General features: G+C 38.7%; 1 protein-coding gene and 1 pseudogene across 1 annotated transcript in view; both read right to left on the reverse strand.

The window, feature by feature from the left end:
* Window positions 1-25,255, reverse strand: part of MTX3 (metaxin 3) — a 760,898-nt gene that overhangs the window by 70,988 nt on the left and 664,655 nt on the right. The gene's annotated exons all lie outside the window — the stretch shown is intronic.
* LOC118642016 lies at window positions 14,843-25,244 on the reverse strand (annotated as a pseudogene).

The following is a 25,255-nucleotide window of genomic DNA, read 5'->3' on the forward strand; positions in this document are numbered from 1 at the left end:
GGAATTTAACATGGGGAACGAGTTACAAACATGTCAGAAAAGACAAAAGAGAAAACAGAGGAAGGTGAGGCAATGCAGAGATTAGCAATGGCAGGAAGCCACTATTATCCCCAGGGCTGAACCAACACAGAAGAGGTGGTGTGATGATGCCAAAGACCAAAGTCACCACGGACCATAGTAGGAGCTAGATGTACAAAGGTGACTGAGCACTGCTGCTAATGCCATAGGGACAGCGAGGGAGGGGAGAAATACCTTGGCTTTTCTTCTGTCCACTCCCATTTGGCTGGGCTTAACCAGAAGCCACTAGGCAAAGGAACTGGGAACTGCCGTTTTCGGGGAGGTTGGAGCAGGGGGGTCAGTTCCCTGTAATACAAAGCAAGGAAAGGGCAGGGAAGTGGTCTGAGAGCAAATCTAAGTTCTAAGTACTAAGTAACTGGCACGCAACCAACCAGTGAACCATCCCAGAATTCCAGAAACAATCATTCAGTCATTATGGCCGGTTTATTTGTCCTCCAGAAGTCTCTCTATCCCAGATCCACTGCCTCAATTCAAGCCTTCACTTGGCCGGCAGAAATGGTTTTATAACTTGTTTCCCTGCCTCCACTCTCTCCCACTAAAACACCCTCCACATGGTGTAAACCTCCAGAATTCATTTTTAAATGGAGTGGATTGTGTCCCAATCTTTGCCTACAGCTAAAGCCAGTTCCCAGTGGTTAGTCAGAGGACCTTTCACATCTGGCTCCAGCACAGCTTTCCCCACACCTTCCTATAAACACACTGTGTTTGAGCCACAAAAGAACTCAAGATTTCCCAAACCTGACATGTTCTTTCATGCTCACAGCTTTTGCTCACACTAATTAGAATTCTCTTTTTGAAATCCTTTCTTCCCCCTGAATCCTTTAAATCCCAAGTCACCTCCTAAATGAAAAACTTGTTCAGCAGCCCCTGGTAAAATGTATTATTCCCTATGCTTATTTCAACAGAAATTTACTCATACTGCTGATAGAGGTTACTTATCACAGTTCTACTGCTAATGTAGAGCACTGTTGACATTATATTCTAATTCGCTTTAGAGTATTAGATCTCTTGAGCAGGGGTCCACCACCTGTGTTTGTAAAGTTTTACTCTCACACAGTCATTTGTTTACTTAATGTCTTATGGCTGTTTTTGCACTACAAAGGCAGAGTTAAGTAGTGGGACAGAAGCTGTATGGAACCCCAAACCTAAGGTATTTGCTCTCTGATCCTAGAAAAATGTGTTCTAACTCCTGTTCTTGATGGTTCCTTATAAAAATTCCTAGAACTTAGTCTAATACCTGGTACATAGTAGGTGCTCTATAAATGTTAACTGAATTGTCTAGAAAGATACAACTATGTAGGTTCAAGAATAATAGAAAAACAAAAGACCCTAAATAGCTACAACAATCTTTGGAAAGAGGAACAAAGTGGGAGGTATCATGCTACCTGATGTCAAACTATACCACAAGGCCACAGTAATCAAAACAGCATGGCACTGGCATAAAAACAGACATTGAGCAATGGAACAGAATAGAGCCAGGAAATAAACCCATACCTTTATGGTCAATTAATATACGACAATGCAGGCAAAAACATACACTGGGATAAAGATAGTCTGTTCAATAAATGGTGTTGGGAAGATCGGACAGATACATGCAAAGATATGAAACTAAACCACCTTCTCACACCATTCACAAGAATAATCTCAAAATTGATTAGAGATTTAAATGTAAGACTCAAAACCATAAAAATCCTAGAAGGAAACACAGGTAGTAAAATCTTGGACATTTCTCATAGCAATATTTTTTTCTGATATATTTCTGTGGGCAAGGGAAACAAAAGAAAAAATAAACAAATGGAACTACATTAAATGAAAAAGGTTTTGCATAGCAAAGGAAACCATCAACAAAATGAAAAAAAAAAAAAAAAAACCCCACTGAATGGGAGAATATATTCACAATGACACATCTGATAAAAGGTTAATATCCAAAATTTATAAAGAAGTTATAAAACTCAACACCAAAAAACCCCAAACAATACAATTTAAAAATGGGCAAAGAACCTGAACAGACACTTCAAAGAGGACATATGAAAAGATGCTCCACGTCACTAATCATCAGAAAAAATGCACATAAAAACCACAATGAGGTGCTAGCTCACCTCACACCTGTCAGAATGGTTAACATTAATAAATCAACCAACAAGTGTTGGCAAGGATGTGGAGAAAAGGAAACCCTAGTGCATTGTTGGTGGGAATGCAGACTGGTGCAGCCACTATGGAAAACAGTACAGAGTTTCCTCAAAAAATTAAAAATAGAACTGCCTTTTGACCCAGTGATTCCACTTCTGGGAATATATCCAAAGAAACCCAAAACACTAATTTGAAAGAATATATGCACCCCTATGTTCATTGCAGCGTTATTTACAATAACCAATATTTAGAAGCAGCCCAAGTGTCCATCAGCAAATGAGTGGATAAAAAAGCTGTTGTACATTTACACAATGGACTACTACTGGATCACAAAAAAATAAAATGGAAATATTACCCTTTGCAACAGCAAATGGACCTGGAAAGTATTGTGAAATAAGCCAGTCAGAGACAGACAAGTACCATATGATTTCACATATATGTGGAATCTAATGAACAAAATAAACTAACAAAATAGAAACAGACTCATAGATACAGAGAATAGACTGACATCTGTCAGAGGAGAGGGGTTTGGGGGACTGGGTGAAAAAAAGTAAAGGGATTAAGGAAAACCTCTGGGCCCTGGCCAATTTGGCTCAGCAGTTAGAGCACCAGCCCATGGACCAATGAGTTGAGGGTTTGATTCCAGTCAAGGACACACACCTCAGTTGCAGTTCGTCCCGGGCCCTAGTCGGTCGTGCAGGAGGTAACCAGTCAATGTGGCTCTATTACATCAATGTTTCTCTCTGTCTCTCTCTCCCTCCCTCCTACTCCATCTGATAATAAGTAGAAAAATATCCTTGGGTGAGGACTAAAAACAAGAAAAAAAAAAAAAAGAAAAAACTCAGGGACACAGACAACAGTATGGTGATTACCAGAGGAAAAGGGGGGTAGGGGGAGGTAGAAGAGGGCATAGGGGATAAATGTTGATGGAAGGAGACTTGACTTGAGGTCGTGAACACACAAAACAATATACAGATGATGTATTATAGAGCTGTATGCCTGAAACTTATATAATTTTATTACCCAATGTCACCTCAATTAATTCAATATAAAAAAATCATGCAACAAAAAGAAAAAATAATATAAAAAGCCAGAAATAAAAAGAAAGGTATATTTAAGAATAATGACACAAATGCCAGAGGGAAAGGGAATCTGTTTTTATGTATGTAAAGGATTTACATTTTTTGTTGTTGTTGTTAATCCTCACCCAAGAATATTTTTCCATTGATTTTTAGATAGACTGGAATGGAGGGAGGAAGGAAGAGAGAGAGAGAAACATCAATGTGAGAGAAGGAATTGGTTGCCTCCCGCACCACCTGGACTAGGGCTGGGGATTGAACCTGCAAACCAGGTACATGCCCTTGACTGGGAATCGAACCGAGACCCTTAGGTCCTTGGGCCAATGCTCTAACCATTAAGCCAAACCAACCAGGGCAGGATTTATAGTTTTTCCCAGCTTTATTGAGATATAACTAACATATAACAGTGTGCAAGTTGAAGGTGTACAATGTGATGATTTGATACACAGACAAGATGGGGCAAAAGTAGGTTTAAAGTTGTGAGTACGCAAAACAGAGTTTAGTCTTGTATTATTTATTAATTATTGTATTATTTTCCACATGAACAACTGTGAATCTGCTTTTGCTCCACACTGTATATATTGCAAAATATTTACCACAATAAGGTTAGTTAACATATCCTTCACCTCACATAATTAACTTTTTTTGTTGTTGATGTTATGGTGAGAAAATTTAAGATCTCCTCTCTCAGCAACTTTCAAGAGAAATGTTCATAGATGCTTTTGAAACAAAAGAACACAAAGACATTATTTTCTAACTGCAGGTAAAGAAGTTTGGGTTAGCCTAAGGAAGAACGTATGGAAAAAGGAAAAGCTTGTGAACCTTTCTGCTTCAGTAGAATAGAATACCTGGACTTTTAGAAGATTAGGGGAAGAATCCTATGTTGGATGTGAATTAAATTGGGTCAGGCTTATGACTGAACTAAAAAGCACCTTGAGAGTCCTTCTAGTTCATGAGCCTATGATTGAATGAATGTTTCTGTGATCCAGTCCTGGGAGCTCCTAGGTACAAGCGCAAGGAAAGGAACTGTGAATCCTGCACTGACAATATTAAAGGTCTCACTGTCTTTCTTTTGAAGCTTTAGATAAATAACCTGAAAATTACATGATTTAACAAAGTTTTTTGCATGAACCTAAAAATAATGCAGCTGAGTACAAAGTTTTTGAGGTAGTTTTAGACAATGAAGTTAATTCTGCCGACACGCAAAATTGGTGAAAGATTTTATGTAGTGTAACAAATAAAGCAAAATGTTCACTTGTGTTCTGTGTGATGTTGTTGAGTGCAGCATATGGATTTATTAAGACTTGGAAAATAATTCTTAATTATTATTACCATCAAGAATTTAAAGCATCCAACATAAACAACAACACAGAATTCTGGAGGAATTTAACTACAGGCAAATCCTTCACAGTGAAGTCAAACCCTATCTACTGAAAACAGTATTAAAATACAATCAGTAAGCTGTGGGGAAAAAAGCCCTGCTCCTTTTATGACAAATAAATGGTTCTTCTTCATAGACAAATAGCTTCTGCAAAGATATTTTTCTTGTTGTTGATGCTAATAAAAATTTTTAACAGGACTATAAGCAACAATTCTCATTCTTTGCTTGTGGGAATGCAAACTCGTACAGTCACTTTGGAAGACAGTTTGGCAGTTTCTCACAAAACTAAGCATACTTTTAATCAAATGATTCAGTAATCATACTCCTTGGTATTTAGGCAAATTAGTTGAAAATTACGTCTATACAAAAATTTACACACAAATGCTTACAATGGGTTTATTTATATCTAAAAACTTGGAAACAACCAAGATGTTCTTCAATAAGTGAACAAATTAACAAACTGTGGTACATCCATACGATTGAATATTATTCAGCCATAAAAACAAAGAAGCTCTCAAGACACAAAAAGATATGGAGGAACCTTAAATGGGTGTTGCTCAGTCAAGGAAGCCAGTCTGAAAAGACTATAGTATGATTTCAACTATGTGACATCATGAAAAAGACAAAACTATGGAGACAATAAAAAGATCTGTGGTTGCCCTGGCCAGTTTGACTCAGCAGTTAGAGCACTGACCAGCAAACCAATAAGTCATGGATTCAATTCCGGTCAAGGGTATGTACCTTGGTTGTGGTTCGCACCTTACCCTGCTTGGGGTTGTGCGGGAGGCAACCAGTTGGTATGTCTCTCACATTGATATTTCTCTCTCTCCCCCCCACCCCCTCTCCCCCCCTCACACTCAATCTGAAGATAAATAGAAAAATATCCTCTGGTGAGGATTTAAAAAAAAATCTATGGTTGTCAGAGGTTATGAGGGAAGGAGGAATGAATAATAAATGTAGGGAATTTTTCAGGACAGTGGCACTATTCTGTATGATACTGTAATAGTGGATACATTTGTCAAAACCCACAAAGTGTACAACAGAAAGAGTAAACCCAGTGTAGACTTTAGTTAATAATAAAGTATCAATATTGGTTCATCAATTAAAACAAATGTACCATACTAATGCAAAATGTTAATAATAGGGGAAACTGAGGGGAGAGTGGATAAAGATGGTATGTGGGAAATCTCTGTACTTTTTGTTCAATTTTTCGGTATATACAAAACTGTTCTAAAAATTAAGTCTATTAATTTTAAAGTAATATAAAAATAGATAAATATTAATAATTGGATTATTCAAATAAAAATATATGTGGCTGATAAACAAAAATCTTGAATGTTATTAGTAATACAAATGATGCAAATACAAATGACAATAAAATACTATTTCTCCTATTAACTTTGAAAATAAATTTTAAAGTATTTTAAGTACAATAAGACCTGTACTTTTGTACAATGTTTGTAGAAATGAAAAGCCATGACAGTCTTTCTGGAAAGCAATTTGGCAAGAATCTCAAACACATTTATTTTCCTTGACTCAATCATTTTATTCTAGAAATCTATATTTTAAAAATGTGTGTGTGAGAAAGATTTTATAATAATGAAAAAATTGGAACAATAAAGGAACAATTAAATAAATTACTGCATACTCATATGATGACATATTATGTAACCAATAGAAGTTATGCTTAAAGAATATTAATGGAAATATGTCCAACCAATAATTTTTAAATGAGAATATCCTTATTAATATATCAGTTATGTTGTTTAAAAATTAAAATAATGCCAATAAGTGGATTATACCTCAATAATGTCTTGTAATATGCTTTTTTCACCTCATAATATATGATAGGATTCTTTGTATAAAAGTATATATATGGCCCTGGCCAGTTTGGCTCAGTGGTGAGAGCATTGGCCCATGGACCAAAGAGTTGAGGGTTTGGTTCTGGTCAAGGCACATACCTCGGCCCTGGTCGGGGTTGTGCAGGAGGCAACCCTGGTCGGAGTTGTGCAGGAGGCAACCAGTCAATGTGTCTCTCTCACATCAATGTTTCTCTCTCTCTCTCTCCCCCTCTTTTCCACTCTTTCTGAAGATGAGTAGAAAAATATCCTCAGGTGAGGATTAAAAAAAAAACTAAAAAAAAAAAAAAAAAAAGAAATATATATATAAAGTATGAAGTACTTCCACACAATGAAATGATAAGAAACTCTTATGAAATGATAAGAGATAAAAGATAGATGTATTGTTTAAAAAAGATAAAAGGTAGATGTAGTTTATACATCTACCCTTCATCTTTTTAAAAAATAGTTTCTTAGTATTTCATTGTGTGGAAGCACTTTATACTTCATAAATCCATCAATATATTTGTTTACAGTATTGCACTAGATGAATGTAACAATAATACCATCATAGAAAACCCCATTTTTAGGGACCTGTTGGTTGATTTTGTACATCACTTTGTCCATTTATATGCATATAAAATTTTTTAGAAGCATATATACAAAATGTTAGTAACAGTGAAATTAGAGGTGATTTAAATTGTCTTTTTTAGCCCTGGCCGGTTTGGCTCAGCGGTTAGAGCGTCGGCCTGCGGTCCGGAGAGACCCGGGTTCGGTTCCCACTAGGGGCATGTACCTTGGTTGCAGTTTGTCCCCGGCCCTGGTTGGTCGTTTGGGTGGCAGCCACTCGATGTGTCCCCGGCCCTGGTTGGTCGTGTGGGTGGCAGCCACTCGATGTGTCACTTTCACGTCGATGTTTCTCTCCCCCTCTCACTCTATCTGAACAAAATATCGAAAAATGTCCTTGGGTGAGGATTAAATTGTCTTTTTTATACTCAGTTGTATGTTTCCAAATATATTATATTACTTTTATATTAAAAGAAAACTTTTAATGACTTCTATCTAGTTGATTTAAAAGTTCCCGGCATTAAGTATCAGCTTTAGTATCAAGATCATTAAGGAAGGTGCTCTGTTGGGGTAGCTCCAGCTGGCAGCCGGGCTCATCTCTTTCTTGGGCTTTACCAAGCTTGGCACCCTCTCGGATGTTCCCTCCCCACCCCAGTCTGCTTCTCCAAACCCCCTCCCTCCCTCACAGCCCAAATCAACTCCTACTGCCTCCAGGCAGCCTGTTGGGATTATTCTAACCTAGATAGCACTTACATGTATCCTGTTTTCTGGATTCCAACCAGACCATAAGCACCCTGAGGATAAAACTCAATCTACCTATTTGTATTCTTCACAGTGTTATAGTGGACACCTTAAATAAGATAATAAAGGTGAAAACACCCAGTATAATCCTATCACACAGTAGATAATCAGTAAATATTTGTGAAATCTGGAAGGATAATTTCTTAACACAAAATTAACAAATCAGGGAATGACTATTCAACCCTTATTGGTAGAAAAGGCAAGAGCAAGAACACGAAGGAAGGGCCACAGCTCTGCTACCTGTAATGACTGTTACAGGTTATACATAAAGGAAGATGAACACACAGAATGAAACACTTTCAACTCACCAAGAGCCAGTAAAGATGTCTGAGATTAATTCAGTCTTCACACAAAACGCATCTTCAAACTACTTCAGATTAAAAAGGATATCTTTGATCATTTTAATCAGGCTTCTTTTTTTTTGCCAACATAGTATTCAATTTACTGTGTAGACCTCTGCATTTGACCTGTTCTTCTTTCCATATGCACTATCTGCTTTCCAAGCAGATAACTAAAACTTGATTTTTCTTAAAGTTAAAAAAAATATATTGTTCATGTCTTTTTTGGTTGACTTTTCAACAATTCCAGCAGACTCCACTTGTTTGGCATAATGTTAAGGACATTTTGGTCTAATTCATAAGTTTGTCCAACTGTTGTAAAACCTGAAAGACCTTAGTAAGAATCAAAGCTATTTATTCTGTACCTAGACAAGGCTTAAAGGGCACATCCCAGAGGAAAGCAAAGCATTTATTCAAATACACTCTAAAATATTCTCTTCCCAGGTGCTCTCATCTCTATTCAATCTGTTCATTACTATCCATACAGAAATGACTCACAAATTTCTATCTCCAGCCCAAGCCTCTGTCTTCTCAGACTTCAAACTTAACTACACAACTGGCAGCTTACCTTATCCTCTTGGGATTCTCAAAAGAGCCCAACCTGAATGAATTCATGTTCTGACCACTACCCACACTCACCAATACTCCTAATGTGGTTTCCTTCCATAGTCACCTGTCTCAGTGAACTAGTCATCCCACTGAACAAGCCTGAAAGCCAGAAGTCATCCATGACCAAACCACCTCCCAACTCTGTCAAAATTGTTCCTCTTTCTTCTCCATCTCTTTTAGCCAAGGTTTGTCTGTTTTAATAACTCCTAACCAGTCTACCTGTATCCTTTAAAAACCAGTCAAACCTATTTACCATATTACAGAAAAAGCAAAAATGTTAATACATATATTCCTTGACTCTCCACCATTACGGAGCCTTCGCATATACTGTTTTCTTGACTTGAATCACTCTCCCCTCCTTGGTAAATTCAACTCCTTCATACTTCTGCTCAAGCATCATTTTATAGAGAAGTTTTCTGTGGCTTTTATGACCAGGTCAAATACCCCTGTCTCCTGGCACTATGTACATCTTCTTTACAGAGCTCCTCAAGTTATCTTACATTTATTTGTATTATATTGTTTCCCTCACTGATCTAATCTATAAGGGCATAGATTTGTCTAAATTTTTTTCTTCCTATTGTATCTAAGCACCTAGCATACTGTCTAATATATAGTAGTTGCTCAAGAAATATTTATGGGGTAAATAAATACATAAACTAAAATCTAAATAACCACATCACATCCTTTCCCAATAATAAGTTTTTATGACAGCTACAAACCAGAAGGAGAAAAGCATTTCTTTGAATAAAAGAACATATGGAAACAAATGTCTGGCATACAATAGATAAACAGTTTTGTAAAAAGTCTCCTATCTTAAAACTTTCATAGGGCCAATATCTGCATTCTGTTCCTCTGTGTATTTATGGAGGGCAGGACTGAAGCAATGCATTTTGCTTCCAGGATGCTAATGATGAAATACTTTTGTCTATCTGTTTCTGCTACTTGAACATTCTTTGCTTTGTGTAAATTTACTGAGACTACACAAAACATAACAGTCCAAATGAAAGAATTAGTTGCAAGAATTTCTACTTTGCAAGTTGAGCAGGATGCCTAGAAGGGACAAAATTTAGGTCTTTCCACTAAATGGATACCCAGTTGTCTAGTTTTAAGGCTCAGATAAGAAATATCTACTACAAAGGCAATCATGTCTAAATATGGACTGGAGAATTCAGGATTTCAAGTTTATCTTTTTCCATGTGAAAGACATTCAAAGGGTTCAAAGGTGAAGTGTGTGATCTTGTGAGTTCAGTTAAGGACACAGTGCAATAAGGAAAAGCTGTGGGGCTTATGATTGTCTTATAAAACAGTGTGAAGATAATTGTTTGGCACTCATTTTCACGACAGACTCACGATTCATTGCTTTACATATGAAGCCCGAAATCACTCCATCTAAAATTATATTTCCTACCAACATCACTTAGTAACTACAGATCGGAATGAGCATGGCCTGGAGGCAGCACCCAGAGCGCTGAGATGATGAAGTACTCTTCCTCTACAAGAAGTCTGCTCAGGACACTCGGCTTCTTATCCCATTTCTCTGGCACTAATGAGCTCTATGGCTCTCACAGAATCTCATCTTCACGTGTAAAATGAAAAGGTTGGATTTGTTCATTTTAAAGCCCCTTCCAGTTCCAAATCCTTTGATTGGTGCCCAAATCATTGCCGGAGGCTGGATTAAGTCAATGACTTGGTCTGCGGAGTTGCAGGAGCATTTGGGGTGAGGGTTCCTGTTTTTGTTTTTATTTATTTTTTCCATCACCATTTAAGAGGTTCCTGCTCTTACCCTGGCCAGTTTGGCTCAGCGGTTAGAGCGTCGGCCTGCGGTCCGGAGAGACCCGGGTTCGGTTCCCGCTAGGGGCACGTACTTCGGTTGCAGTTTGTCCCCGGCCCTGGTTGGTCGTGCGGGTGGCAGCCACTCGATGTGTCCCTTCACGTCGAGGTTTCTCTCTCTCTCTCCCTTCCTCTCTCTCCCTCCCTCTCTCTCCCTCCCACTCTATCTGTACAAAAAATGGAAAAATATCCTCGGGTGAGGATAAAAAAAAAAAAAAAAAGAGGTTCCTGCTCTTTGCAAGGGTTGGTTCCTAGGAGGAATTTATACCACCACAGCAAAGTGGGCAGAGGGGAACCCTTTCCTTTCCTCGGAGGGGCATTAGCAGCCTCCAAGCTAGGCTGACTGGAAGAGTGGGGTGGGAAAAGGAGTAGGCAGGGAAAGGTCACCATAGTGATGAGGCAGTTTTGCCCTCAGATGGCACTGGCCAGATTTCCCTTCACTACTGCTGGGATCTCAGCAGGCAGGCCACTGACCTCACCTTCTGCAGCCATGACTCACAGGATGTAACCCAACAATATGAGTGCTTCCATGCCATAGTTGTCATGGAGCAGCCCTCCCTGCATTTTATTTTAATTACTGGTTTTTGTTTTTTTCAATTACAGTTTACATTCAATATTATTTTGTATTAGTTTCAGGTGGTTAGACAATTATATACTCTACATAGTGTTCCTCCTGATATTTCCAGTATGCACAGCACCATACATAGTATTACAATATTATTGCCTATATTCCCTATGCTGTAGTTGACATCACTGGGACTATTTTGTAACTACCACTTTGTACTTCTTAATGCCTTTACTATTTTCACCCATCCTCCCAAAACCCCTCCCCTCTGGCAACCATCAGTCTATTCTCTGTATCTATGAGTATGTTTCTATTTTGTTTCTCCATTTATTTTGTTCTTTAGATCCCACTTATAAGTGAAATCATATGGTATTTGTCTTTCTCTGACTCACTTATTTCACTTAGCATAATATTCTCTATAGCCATCCATGCTGTCATAAATGGTAAGATTTCATTTTTTTTATGACCAAGTAATATTCCATTGTATATATGTAACCCTACTTTTGATCCACTCATCTACTGATGAACACTTGGGTTGCTTCCATATCTTGGATATTATAAATAATACTGTAATTAATATAGGGGTGTATAGGTTCTTTCAAATTAGTGTTTTGGGTTTCTTTGAATATATTCCCTGAAGTGTAATCACTGGGTCATAAGGCAGTTCCATTTTTAATTTTCTGAGCACCCTCTCTACTGTTTTCCACAGTGGCCACACCAATCTGCATTCCCATCAACAGTGCACAAGGGCTCCCTTTTCTCCACATCCTTGCCAATACTTGTTGTTTGTTGATTTATTGATAATAGCCACTGCGACAGGTCTGAAGTGATTTCTCATTGTGGTTTTAATTTGCATTTTTTTCTGATGATTAGTAATAATGGGCATCTTCTCATGTGTCTTTTGGTCACCTCTATATCCTCTTTGGAGAAGTGTCTAGTCTGGTCCTCTGCCCATTTTTTAATTGGATTGTGGGGTGTTTTTGTTTGTTTGTTGTTGATTTTGGTGTTTAGTAGTAAGAGTTCTTTATAAATTTTGGATATTAAACCCTTATCAGGTGTCTCATTGGCGAATATATTCTCCCATTCAGTGGGTTGTCTTTTCATTTTGTTGATGGTTTCCTTTGCTGTGCAAAACTTTTTAGTTTGATGTAGTTCCATTTATTTATTTTTCCTTTGTTTTCTTTACCTGAGGAAATATATCAGAAAAAAATAATGCTCTGAGAGATGTCAGCAATTTTACTTCTAGGAGTTTTATGGTTTTGAGCCTTACATTTAAATCTTTTATCCATGAGCAAGGTATAATCATGTCATCTGCAAATAATGACAGTTTTACTTCTTCCTTTCCAGTGTGGATGCCTTTTTTTTTTTTTTTTTTTTTCCCTGATTGCTGTGGTTAGGACTTCCAGTACTATGTCGAATAAGAGTGGGGAAAGTGGGCATCCTTGTCTTGTTCCTGATTTTGAGGACAATACTTTTCATTGTTCCCCCATTGGGTATTGTGTTAGCTGTGGATTTGTTATATATGCCTTTATTATGTTGAGATATGTTTCCTCTATTCCCATTTGGTGAGAGTTTTTATCATAAATGGGTGCTGGATTTTGTCAAATGCTTTTCTGCATCTATTGATATGATCATATGATTTTTATTCTTTATTTTGTTTATGAAAAATATCATGTTAATTGATTTGCAAATATTGTACCAACTTTGTACCCCAGAAATAAATCCCACTTGATCAATGTATTGCTGAACTCAGTTTGCTGATATTTTGTTGAGGATTTTTGCATCCATGTTCATTGGGGATATTAGCCTACAATTTTGTTTCTCTGTAGTATCTTTATCTTGTTTTAAAATTAATATAATCCCACCCTGGCTGGTTTTCTCAGTGGTTAGAGCGTCAGCTTACAGACCAATGAGTCGTGGGTTTCATTCCGGTCAAGGGCACGTACCTTGGTTGTGGTTTGTCCCTGGCCCTGGTCGGGTTATGCGGGAGGCATCCAGTCAATGTGGCTCTATCACATTGATGTTTCTCTCTTTCCTTTCCTCCCACTTTATCTGATAATAAAGTGGAAAAATATCCTCGGGTGAGGAATAAAAAAAAATCTAAATATTAGTCCAGCCAGTGTGGCTCAGTGGTTGAGTGTTGACCCATGCACCAAGAGGTCACTGGTTCAATTCCTAGTCACATGCCCAGGTTGTGGGCCTGATCCCCGGTGGGGGGCATGCAGGAGGCAGCCAATCAATATTCTCTCTCATCCATGTTTCTATCCTTCCCTCTCACTTCCTCTCTCTCTAAAATCAGTGAAGGAAAAAGTATTTTTTTAAAAATTAGTATAATCCTGGCCTTGTAAAATAAGCTTGGGGGGTCTTCCCTCCTCTTGAAATTTTTGACATAGTTTGTAAAGGTAGGTGTTAGTTCTTCTTGAAAGTTTTGGGGTTTTTTTATTACTATTTTAATTTCATTAGTTGTAACCCATCTGTTCAGATTTTCTTCTTGATTCACATTGGGAAGATTGTGTGTTTCTAGGAATTTAACCCTTTCTTCCAGATTGTTGAATTTGTTGGCATATAGTTGTTTATAAGCTCTCCCTGCATTAAAAATAAAATGAATTCTCTCAAGTTACCATCTGGCTTGGTTATTCCACAATGGAAGGTTTCAGAAGCAAAGAGAAATACCTGTGCAAAAAGACTTTCAAATAGAAAGCATAAACTCAAGCTGCCTCAATCACTTTGTGCTACCTTCCCCAGCAGAGAAGAGAGACACTTTTTCCCCCCAAATATGTTTTTATTGATTTTAGAGAGAGAGGAAAGAAGAGAGAAAGAGAAAAACATCCACTGGCCACCTCCTACAAGTCCTCCACCGAGGATGGAGCCCACAACCCAGGCATGTGCCCTGACTGGGAATCGAACAGGAGATCTCTCAGTGCGTGGGAGTTGTCCCAACCAAGACATACCTGCCATGGCGACGCTCTTTTTTTACATCTCCAAATTGGATGCCTTGTCCCTATACAGGTCTTTGCCATGGGCAAAAGGCCAGTGTCAACTTCTCAGTCAATAAGAAAGTGTTGTTCATTCAACTAATCTACCAGAAAAAAAATTCTAAATTCAATCTCCTTGCCTTGTTTTATAACTGATAAATATACTGCTTTGCTCAGCATACCTTTTCCCAAATGTTACACAAAATGGAATATGTCAAAATAATTTTCAAATTTCATACTTATAATTATGCAACCTCTAAAGTGTCGTAAGATGTCAAAGTAAAATTTGCATTAGAGTAATATTGTAAATTGAAATTTGTACTTGGTTATAATATACATTTGTCATTTCTTGGATTTTTTTTTTTTGTCAACTCCCTTCTGAATTATGTTTCTTAATTTTCTTGTGTTTTTTTTCCATTCTGCATTTTACTACTGAAATACATTGTCTTACCCATCCCTCACCACCGCACAATAAAATCTCACCCAGATCTCCCATTGCTTCCCCCATCCCCCAGCCAGTCTTGCACAGTGCTCCAGAACTCACTTCCCACTGGACATTTTGGAGTGTGTCCACTGGGGAGCCAAGTGGAAACGACCTAAGGGCCTTTGTGGAGGAAAATGGAGGAGGGGTGAGGAAGCCCCAGGAGGAACTTATTTGAGGGCCTTGGACACCTGTTCATAGACCAGCTCAATCTCCTCATCATCTGGACAGCTGGAGGCAAACTCTCCTGAGCACAGGCACTGTGCAAGGACCGATGCACCCCCAGAACACCTCAGGGATGGATAACCTGCAGTGCTTCTTACACACCACCTGTACTATGTGGAGCTTTGGCAACAGGCTGCAATCAGTCAGTGAGCTCGTCACCATCCAGAAACTTACTCTGAAAGATACCCTCATCCTCAGCACTGCTCTCATCCACTTCTTCTGGAAGTGGGGATGTCAAGTAATTTTCTAAAACGTTCAGGGCTTTCAGGAGCCCCTTCTCCAGATTATCTATCACTGAGGATTGGGTTTGAATTCTTGATGTAGGCAGAAAAGCTGGCTAATATGTCCAGACCAGCTGTGTTGGATTCAGGGTTCAGAGCTGCCAACTTGGGGTACCTGAGAGGGCACAGCACTGTCTCCAGAAATTCCTCAATCTTTTGGTGTCTGTGTGCACTTCAGTGCCGTACAGCAGAATGGGAGCTGCCCTCCTGGGTACTGCTTCTGTACCATCTCAGTTAGCCTCTTGGTGTCAATGGTGGTGACGTTGAAGGTGACTCTCTTGAGCCAGAGCACTGTGAGCAGCCTCTGGGAGTAGGACAGTACTCAGTCTCAGCCCATCACCGACAGTCTTCACAACCAGTGGCCATTCTTCAGCCATGAGTGCAGTGGGGACTAGGAAACACATTGTCGCCCAGGCCCAGGAAGGGGGGGTCTCACACAGAAATGCTCTCCCTCAGGGCTAGGAGTGTCCCCTGCCAGTTCACTCTAGACTTGGCCCCCCACCAACCCAGTAGATCTACATTCAGTTCCTTCAGCTCAATCCCCTCTGGGTCTGGATCAAGGAGCTCTTCTGTTTAATTTGAATAAAAAATTGATTTTCATTTTAAGTAGACATGAGAAATAGAAATTTCTGTCTCAAAAAATCCACAATATGAGCTCATTCTTTTACTCTCCAGTCCTGCAACATTACCTTGGGTATTTTTAGCTTAAGCCACTGTTTTGTTTTTTTTTAATACTCAATCGAGGACATTTTTTTTTCCATTTTTTTGTTCAGATAGAGTGGGAGGAAGAGAGAGAGAGAGAGAGAAACATCGACATGAAAGGGACACATTGAGTGGCTGCCACACCCATGACCAACCAGGGCCGGGGACAAACTGCAACCGAGGTACGTGCCCTTAGCGGGAACCGAACCCAAGTCTCTCTGGACCGCAGGCAGACACTCCAACTACTGAGCAAAACCGGCCAGGACAAGCCAGTCTTTTAATATTTACTTTATGTATGTAAATAACATGTGTTTCTTTTAGAAATGCTACTTACATTTCCAAAAAGCAATAACTCAGATTGCCCACTGCTGTCATTCAGTTTTAGGGTTCTAAAGTTCATGGGTGACTGGAGACACCTCCCTCATGCTATCAGATTCATTATGAATAACATAAGGATAATGACACTGTAATTACTGCCAGACAGCTTGCCACCCTCTTTGAAGCTCCCAAAAGCAAGATGCCCCAAATGTGTGCTTATAATTGTTTATTAGTTGGTCAGATTACAAAGCAAGCTTTAGCTTACTCAAAATAAAATAGCACATTTTCATTTTTAAAATTTGAGTTACAGAAGAAAAAAATGGCGGCGGAGTGAATGGAAGCTACACAGACCGACTCCCAGAACCAAACTGGAATTACAACTATAACACAGACAAATTGACGGGAAAAAGCAACAGAAAAGCAGCTTGCGAGGACCATATAACCAGGGACACTGACTCGATCCCGGTAGGCTTGCGAAGGCGCGAGACGGGGCTGGGAGCCCACGGTCGGCAGCTCGGCAGCGGCCTTAGCTGGGAGCGGCGCCCTCGGGTTACACTCCCAGGCGGCTCCAGAGCGCAGAGCCGGGACAGAGGCTGAAACAGCCACAGCCACTCACCTTGGGCTCCGGCAGAGGGAGGGCAGACTGGACTGGAGCTGTGTCGGGACACTCGGGATTTGGAGGGAGCTCAGAGCTTTTGCTGAGTGCAGCCACCCAGGATGGTGGCCACATTGCTCCTTCCCAGGGCTCTGAGGAGAGGCAGCAGCCCCTCCCTCAGAGATCCAACCCCACCCTGTGGGCCATTGAAGTGCTAATTGAGGCTCATTAACAACCAGCATCTGCCCCATCCTCGTGAAATCCCCTTGTGCTGAGCACCTGAGGGAGTTTTTCAATCAACTGACAACCCAAAACTCATCAAGTAACCTCGACTGCTAGCCTCCAGGCAAAAAGCTAGAGAATAACAGTACCTTTCCTGGGCGAGCAACTTTAACCAGGAAAGTAAGACTTGACAGTGGTGTTTAATGTGGGTCCTCCCTCCCTCATCTAAACCCAGGAGAGGGAGCCACAAGCAACAGAACACCAACACCCAAGGGAAAACTTGACAGGCTCCAAAGCCCACAGTGACAGCCAAAATGGTGAAACACAGAAACAGAAGCCAAATAAAAGAGCAAGAGACCTCCACCGAAGATGAGATCAATGTGGAGCAATTAGGCATGTTAGCAGAGCTAGAATTCAGAGCCATGATCTTGAGGAAGCTGAACAGCATGAGTAAGGACATAGAGACACTGAAAATAAGCCAATTGGAAATTAAAAAGCATCAAGAAGAGATAAAAAAATGACATATCAGAAATGAAAAACACATTGGAAGGTTTAAAAAGCAGAGTAGAGGAAGCTGAGGACCGGATCAGTGAATTAGAAGACAGGGTAGAAAAAATCAACCAATCAGAAAAACAAAAGGAAAAAACTATTAAAAAACAGGAAGACAGCTTAAGAGAACTGTGGGACAACTGGAAACGTAATAATATTCGCATCATAGGAGTCCCCGAAGAAGAAAATGAGCAAGGGATAGAGATATATTCAAAAAAATAGTGAGAGAAAACTTCCCTAATTTGGTGAAGGAAGAAGGCATTCAAGTTCAAGAAGCACAGAGAGTCCCAAGTAAGAAGAACCAAAACAGGCCCACACCAAGACACATAGTAATTAAAATGCCACAAATTAAAGACAAAGAGAGAATCCTAAAAGCAGCAAGAGATAAGCAACAGGTTACCTACAAAGGAAACCCCATTAGGCTCTCAGCTGACTTCTCACAAGAAACACTACAGGCCAGAAGGGAATGGCATGAAGTAATCAAAGTCATGAAAAACAAGAATCTGAATCCAAGACTTCTCTACCCAGCAAGGCTATCATTCAAAATAGAAGTTTAAATAAAGAGCTTCCCAGACAAAAAAAAGGCTAAGGAAATACATTAGCACCAAACCAGCACTACAAGAAATGTTAAAAGGACTGCTGTAATTAGCAGTAGAAATGGGAAGAAAAATAGAACCACACTAAACAAAAATGGCAATAAATAAGTACATATCAATAATCACCTTAGCCCTGGCCGGTTTGGCTCAGCGGTTAGAGTGTCGGCCTGCGGTCCTGAGAGACCCGGGTTCGGTTCCCGCTAAGGGCATGTACCTCGGTTGCAGTTTGTCCCCGGCCCTGGTCGGTTGTGTGGGTGGCAGCCACTCGATGTGTCCCTTTCACATCGATGTTTCTCTCTCTCTCTCTGTTCCTCTCCCCCCGCCCCCCCCGAACAAAAAATGGAAAAATGTCCTCGGGTGAGGATTAAAAAAAATAATAATAATAATCACCTTAAATGTAAATGGATTGAATGCTCCCATAAAAAGACACAGAGTATCTGATTGGATAAGAAAGCATGACTCATCTATATGTTGTTTACAAGAGACCCACCTCACAACAAAAGACTCACATAGGTTGAAAGTGAAGGGATGGAAAAAAATTTTCCAAGCAAATGGAAAGCAAAAAAAAAAGCAGGGGTAGCAATTCTCATAAAATAGATAAAATAGATTTCAAAATGAAGACCATAACTAGAGACAAAGAAGGCCACTACATAATATTGAAAGGATCTATCCAACAGGAAGATATAACCTTGATAAATATATGCACCCAATATAGGGGCACCAAAATATATTAAAAATCTTCTGGAGGACTTCCAAGGAGAAATAGACAACAGTACAATCATAGCAGGGGACTTCAACACCCCGTTGACAGCACTGGATATATCCTCTAGGCAAAAAATTAGCAAGGAAACAGAGACTCTAAATGAAGCACTAGACCAAATGGATTTAATAGATATCTACAGAGAATTACACCCCAAACCTACAGAATACACATTCTTCTCAAGTGCACATGGGACATTATCAAAGATAGACCACATGATAGGACACAAACTAAACCTCTACAAGTTCAAGAAGATTGAAATCATATCAAGCATCTTCTCAGATCACAATGGCATGAAACTAGAAATCAATTGCAACAAGAACATACAAAGACATTTCAACACACGGAGGCTACATAGCATGTTATTAAACAATGAATGGGTCACCGAGGAGATCAAGGAAGAAATTAAAAACTTCCTGGAAACCAATGAAAATGAACACACAACAACACAAAATCTATGGGATGCAGCGAAAGCAGTTCTGAGAGGGAAGTTCATAGCACTACAGGCCTACCTCAAAAAACAAGAAAAATTTCTAATTGACTGTCTAACCTCACAACTTAAAGAATTAGAAAGCAAACAAAAAGAAAACCCCAGAGCAAGTAGAAGGAAGGAAATAGTAAAGATCAGAGCAGAAATAAATGACATAGAGACCAAAAAAACAATTCAAAGGATCAATGAAACAAAGAGCTGGTTTTTCAAAAAGATAAACAAGATTGATGGACCCTTAGCTAGACTCACCAAGAAACAACGAGAGAGAACCCAAATACACAAAATCAGAAATGAAAGAGGAGAAGTAACAACCAACACCATGGAAATACAAAAGATTGTTAACAACTACTATGAACAACTATATGGCAACAAATTCGACAATCTAAGCGAAATGGACAAATTTCTAGAAACACAAAGTCTCCCAAAACTGGACCGGGAAGAGATAGAAAACTTGAACAGACCAATAACAACTAAGGAAATTGAAGAGGTGATCAAGACTCTCCCGGCAAACAAAAGCCCAGGCCCAGATGGCTTCACGGGGGTGTTTTACCGAACATTCAAAAAGAACTAACACCCATTCTCCTCAAACTATTTCAAAAAATTCAAGAAGAAGGAAAACTTCCAAACACGTTCTATGAGGCCAGCATAATTCTAATTCCAAAACCAGAAAAAGACACTACGATGAAAGAAAACTACAGGCCAATATCCCTGATGAACACAGATGCCAAAATCCTGAACAAAATATTAGCAAATCGGATCCAGAAATACATCAAAAAAATTATTCACCATGACCAAGTGGGATTCATTCCAGGGATGCAAGACTGGTACAATATTCGCAAATCAATAAATGTGATACACCACATAAATAAGATGAAGAATAAAAACCACATGATCATATCAATAGATGCTGAAAAAGCATTTGACAAAATCCAGCATCCATTTCTGATAAAAACACTCAGCAGTGTGGGAATAGAGGGATCATATCTCGACATAATAAAGGCCATATATGAAAGACCTACAGCCAACATCATACTCAATGGACAGAAACTAAAAACATTTCCATTAAGAACAGGAACAAGACAGGGATGTCCACTTTCGCCACTCTTATTTAACATTGTACTGGAAGTCTTAGCCACACCAATCAGACATGGAGAAAAAATAAAAGGGATCCAAATTGGAAAGGAGGAAGTGAAACTGTCATTATTTGCAGATGACATGATATTACACATAGAAAACCCTAAAGACTCCATCAAAAATCTACTAGACTTAATAAATGAATTTGGCAAAGTAGCAGGATACAAAATTAACGTCAAGAAATTGACGGCATTCCTGTACCAATGATGAACTCACAGAAAGAGAAACTGAAAAAACAATCCCATTTACCATCGCACCAAAAAAATTACGATACCTAGGAATAAACTTAACCAAAGAAGTAAAGGACCTATTTGCAGAAAACTACAGGTCATTGAAAAAAGAAATAGAGGAAGATATAAAAAAGTGGAAGCACATACCCTGTTCATGGATTGGAAGAATTAACATCATTAAAATCTCCATACTACCCAAAGCAATCTATAGATTCAATGCAATACCCATCAAAATACCAACGACATATTTCATAGAACTAGAACAAATACTTCAAAAGTTCATATGGAACCAAAAAAGACCCCAAATAGCCACAGCAATCTTGAAAAAGAAGGACAAAGTAGGTGGGATCACAATACCAGATATCAGGTTATACTACAAAGCGATGGTAACCAAAACAGCCTGGTACTGGCACAAGAACAGGCATATAAACCAGTGGAACAGAACTGAAAACCCAGAAATGGACCCAAGGCAATACACTCAATTAATATTTGACAAAGGTGGCAAGAGCATACAGTGGAGTAAAGACAGCCTCTTTAATAAATGGTGTTGGGAAAATTGGACAGCAACATGAAAAAAAATCAAACTAGACCATCAACTTACACCATACACAAAAATAAACTCAAAATGGATAAAAGACTTAAATGTGACCCGTGAATCCATAAAAATTCTAGAAGAAAATGTAGGGAACAAAATTTTGGATATCATACGGAGCAGAATTTTCACTGATACATCACCTCAGGCAACAGAAACAAAGGAAAAAATGAACACATGGGACTACATCAAACTAAAAAGCTTCTGCACAGCAAAAGAAACAATCATCAAAATGGAAAGGCAAACCACTGTATGGGAGAACATCATTGCCAATGATGTGTCAGATAAGGGGTTAATTTCTAATATATATAGAGTGCTCATACAATTCAACAAAAGGAAGACAAATAACCCAATTAAAAAATGGGCAGAGGAGCTGAATAGACACCTCTCTAAACAGGACATACAAATGGCCAAGAGACATATGAAGAAATGCTCAACATCACTAATCATCAGAGAGATGCAAATTAAAACAACAATGAGGTATCACCTCACACCTGTCAGAATGGCCGCCATCAACAAATCATCAAACAACAAGTGTTGGCGAGGGAGAAAAGGGGACTCTAATACACTGCTGGTGGGAAAGCAGACTGGTGCAGCCACTATGGAAAACACTATGGTGTTACCTCAAAAAATTAAAAATTGAACTTCCATTTGACCCAGTGATCCCACTTCTAGGAATATACCCTAAGAAGCCTGAAACACCAATCAGGAAGAATATACGTACCCCCATGTTCATAGCAGCACTATTTACAATAGCTAAGATCTGGAAACAGCCCAAGTGTCCATCAGTAGACGAATGGATAAAAAAGCAGTGGTACATATACACAATGGAGTACTATGCAGCGGTAAGAAAGAAAGATCTCTTATCCTTTGAGACGACATGGAGGGACCTGGAAAGTATTATCCTAAGTGAAATAAGCCAAGCAGAAAAAGACAAATACCACATGATCTCACTTATATACGGAATATAATGAACATAACAGTCTGAGGAATACGGTAGACCCAGAAACATGGAAGTAGGGCACAGACTGTATCCCTCAGAAGAGGGGTTGGGGGGTGGTGGGAAGAGATAAACCACAGAACTTATATGCATGTTTGCATGACCAATGGACATGGACAACTAAGCCGGGGACGGGGCAGAGGTGGAGTGGGGAGGGGGGTGCCAATGGGGTAAAAAAGGTGAAATATCTGTAACAAAAAAATAAATTTAAAAAAAAGGAATAAAAAAATAAAATAAAATTTGAGTTACAGTGTTCCTAAATTAAACACAGAGTATAAATACTCATATACATAATATAAATAGATGAACTATTTGGATGAAAGTGCCATTATAAATCGAAGTCAACCTATAACAACTTTTTAAATTTTTTATTTTATTATTTTTTTAATCCTCACCCAAGGATATTTTTTTATCTTCAGATAAAGAGAGAGAGAGAGAGAGAGAGAGAGAGAGAGAGAGAGAGAGAGAGAGAGAAACATCGATGCAAGGGAGACACATTAACTGGTTGCCTCACGCATGGCCTAACCAGGGCCTGGGACAAACTGCAACTGGGGCACATGCCTTTGACCAGAATTGAACCTGTGACTCATTGGTCTATGCGCCAACACTCTAACCACTGAGCCAATCCGGCCAGGACACAACTTTTGTTTTGGGAGAATTGTAAATAATTCAATGTCTGAAGTAGTCAAATCCCATTAAATAAAGATATTATTTTCTTTATAAGGCAAATTGTGTGTTTCAGTGATGATTCAAAAAGGAACATTTCAAATTACTTAAGATTTTGGAGAATCTAATGTCTAAAGTCCTATCTGTTCTCTGGTTTTCTCATTCCCCTCTACATTATAGATTAAATCTCCTAATATTGTTCTGAGAGTTGTTGTCTTCCTTCCTTCTGGCTTCACATCCTATTTTTAAATAGTAAATTTGTTGACAATTTGACACACAAAACTCTATGCCTATTTTCATCTATCTCCATAGTAACTACCTTCAGCACAATGTGAAACATTAAATTAAAGACAACAATATATAACTAAGAAGAAATTGTTTTCTAAGTACTCTGAGTCAGTCCAGTATATTTGCTATGAATTTCATCATCAACATCTTTGTAATGGAATTAACCATGCCTTTTAAATCACTCTTTTGGGAGAAATGACATAGAGTTTACATATAAAATTGTGCATTATCCTGAAGGATTGTTTAAGATATAATGGTAAAGACAAAAAAATTGCCCAAGCTCAAATCCAAAGGGAGGGCAAACCAGGAGGTCAGATGTGGCTTCCCATGACTTGAGCAAAACTATGACAGTACTTCCTCCAAGGAGCAATTCCCCTTCCCAGCAGGAAACTCACTGGAACAACTGAGTCACTTGCAAATTTTTATGTGACATCAACTCACTTCCACCACAAGCACAGTCCCATAATTTTTCAACATTTAAACCCACATATAATTATTTCATAGGCCTGAATGTTCTCTTGATAGCTAAAGATGACAGGTTCCAAAGGAGGTTTTGCCAAGTGACAGTAACCCTGAAGACTTCTAGGAGGGCTGACCACAACAACATAGTAACTTACAGGTTTATATGCCGGCTTCCCCAGCACCCATCATTATAATGTCCAAGTGTCGCAACACATCAAACATTACAACACAACAGACTGCCAAAGACTTACACAAACAACAAAGCCATGCTCTTTGGCAAATGATTCAGATAATTACAATGAAAATACACCAACAAGGTTCATAAACTGAAAATAATACTAAAGAAAATAAACGAAGCTTTACTGTGTAAGAAAAAATATACCATAAGATTCTGACCTATGAATCATTGGATCCTATAGTTGGAAAGAGCTTTAGAGGTCATCTAGTTCAGCCACCCACCTGATGACAAGTGGCCATTCAGCCTCTCCTTGTTACTGTCCAGTGCCCAAGGCTGCACTACTGCTATTGAGTCAAAATTTGCCTTGCTGAAAATTCCACTCACGACTCTGTTTTCTAGAGCTTTTAAATTAATTCTGCCAGTCTCTGTACTAGCTCTGTTGGTTTTTAAAAAATACATTATAATAATAATAGCAAGCACTTATTGAGTACTTACTACATGCCAGGCCTTGGACTAGGTATTTATATGAACCATCTTATTTATTTAGTGATTATAAATGTCAACTCTGGAGCCAGACTGTCTGAGTTAGAATTTTGGCTCTGCCATTTACTAGCTATATGACACTAGAAACATCATTTAGCCTCTCTGTATTTCCGTCCCTCGACTATAAAATAATAATGATGATGATGTCTACATGATAGGGTTGTTATGAAAATTAAATGCTAGTATTAAAGTGTTTAGAACAGTGACCAGCACATGATAAAGATTGTAAAAATGTGCTACTCATTGTTATTATTATCTCTTATAATCCTATTTTATAGGTGAGAAGACTGAGGTTTAGTAAAGAGTTTAGGCAACATAAGTTTGGGATTTTCTATTATCACTGTTAAGTCACATCTGGGATAGATTTATTATGTGATGTATTTGCTATTTCTTGTGTATTTGCTATTCCATTTAGCTTTGCATATTTGTCTATTTAAATTGATTCAATTCTGGGGAGTTTTTTCAGTGTTTGATTTGTTCTAAGAGTTTGGAACCAAGAGTAGATTTCTCCAAAAGAAGTATTCCTAATATTATATTTTCTAATGAAACAAAATCATCCAGTGTTAAACCAGAGATGGTAAATGTGTGGAAAACTATATTATAAAATCTTCAAGACTCATAAAAATCATTCAAGTCTTTGATTCAATAATCTTACTCATGGAAATTTATTCTAAGGAATAATTAAACAAAAAAAATAAGCTACATACCCCCCAAATCTTCCTTAAGCATTATCAACTCCATTCTCCAAAATA

This window comes from Molossus molossus, unplaced genomic scaffold (assembly GCF_014108415.1).
Source record: "Molossus molossus isolate mMolMol1 unplaced genomic scaffold, mMolMol1.p scaffold_m16_p_3, whole genome shotgun sequence".
In the NCBI taxonomy this organism is placed as follows: domain Eukaryota; kingdom Metazoa; phylum Chordata; class Mammalia; order Chiroptera; family Molossidae; genus Molossus; species Molossus molossus.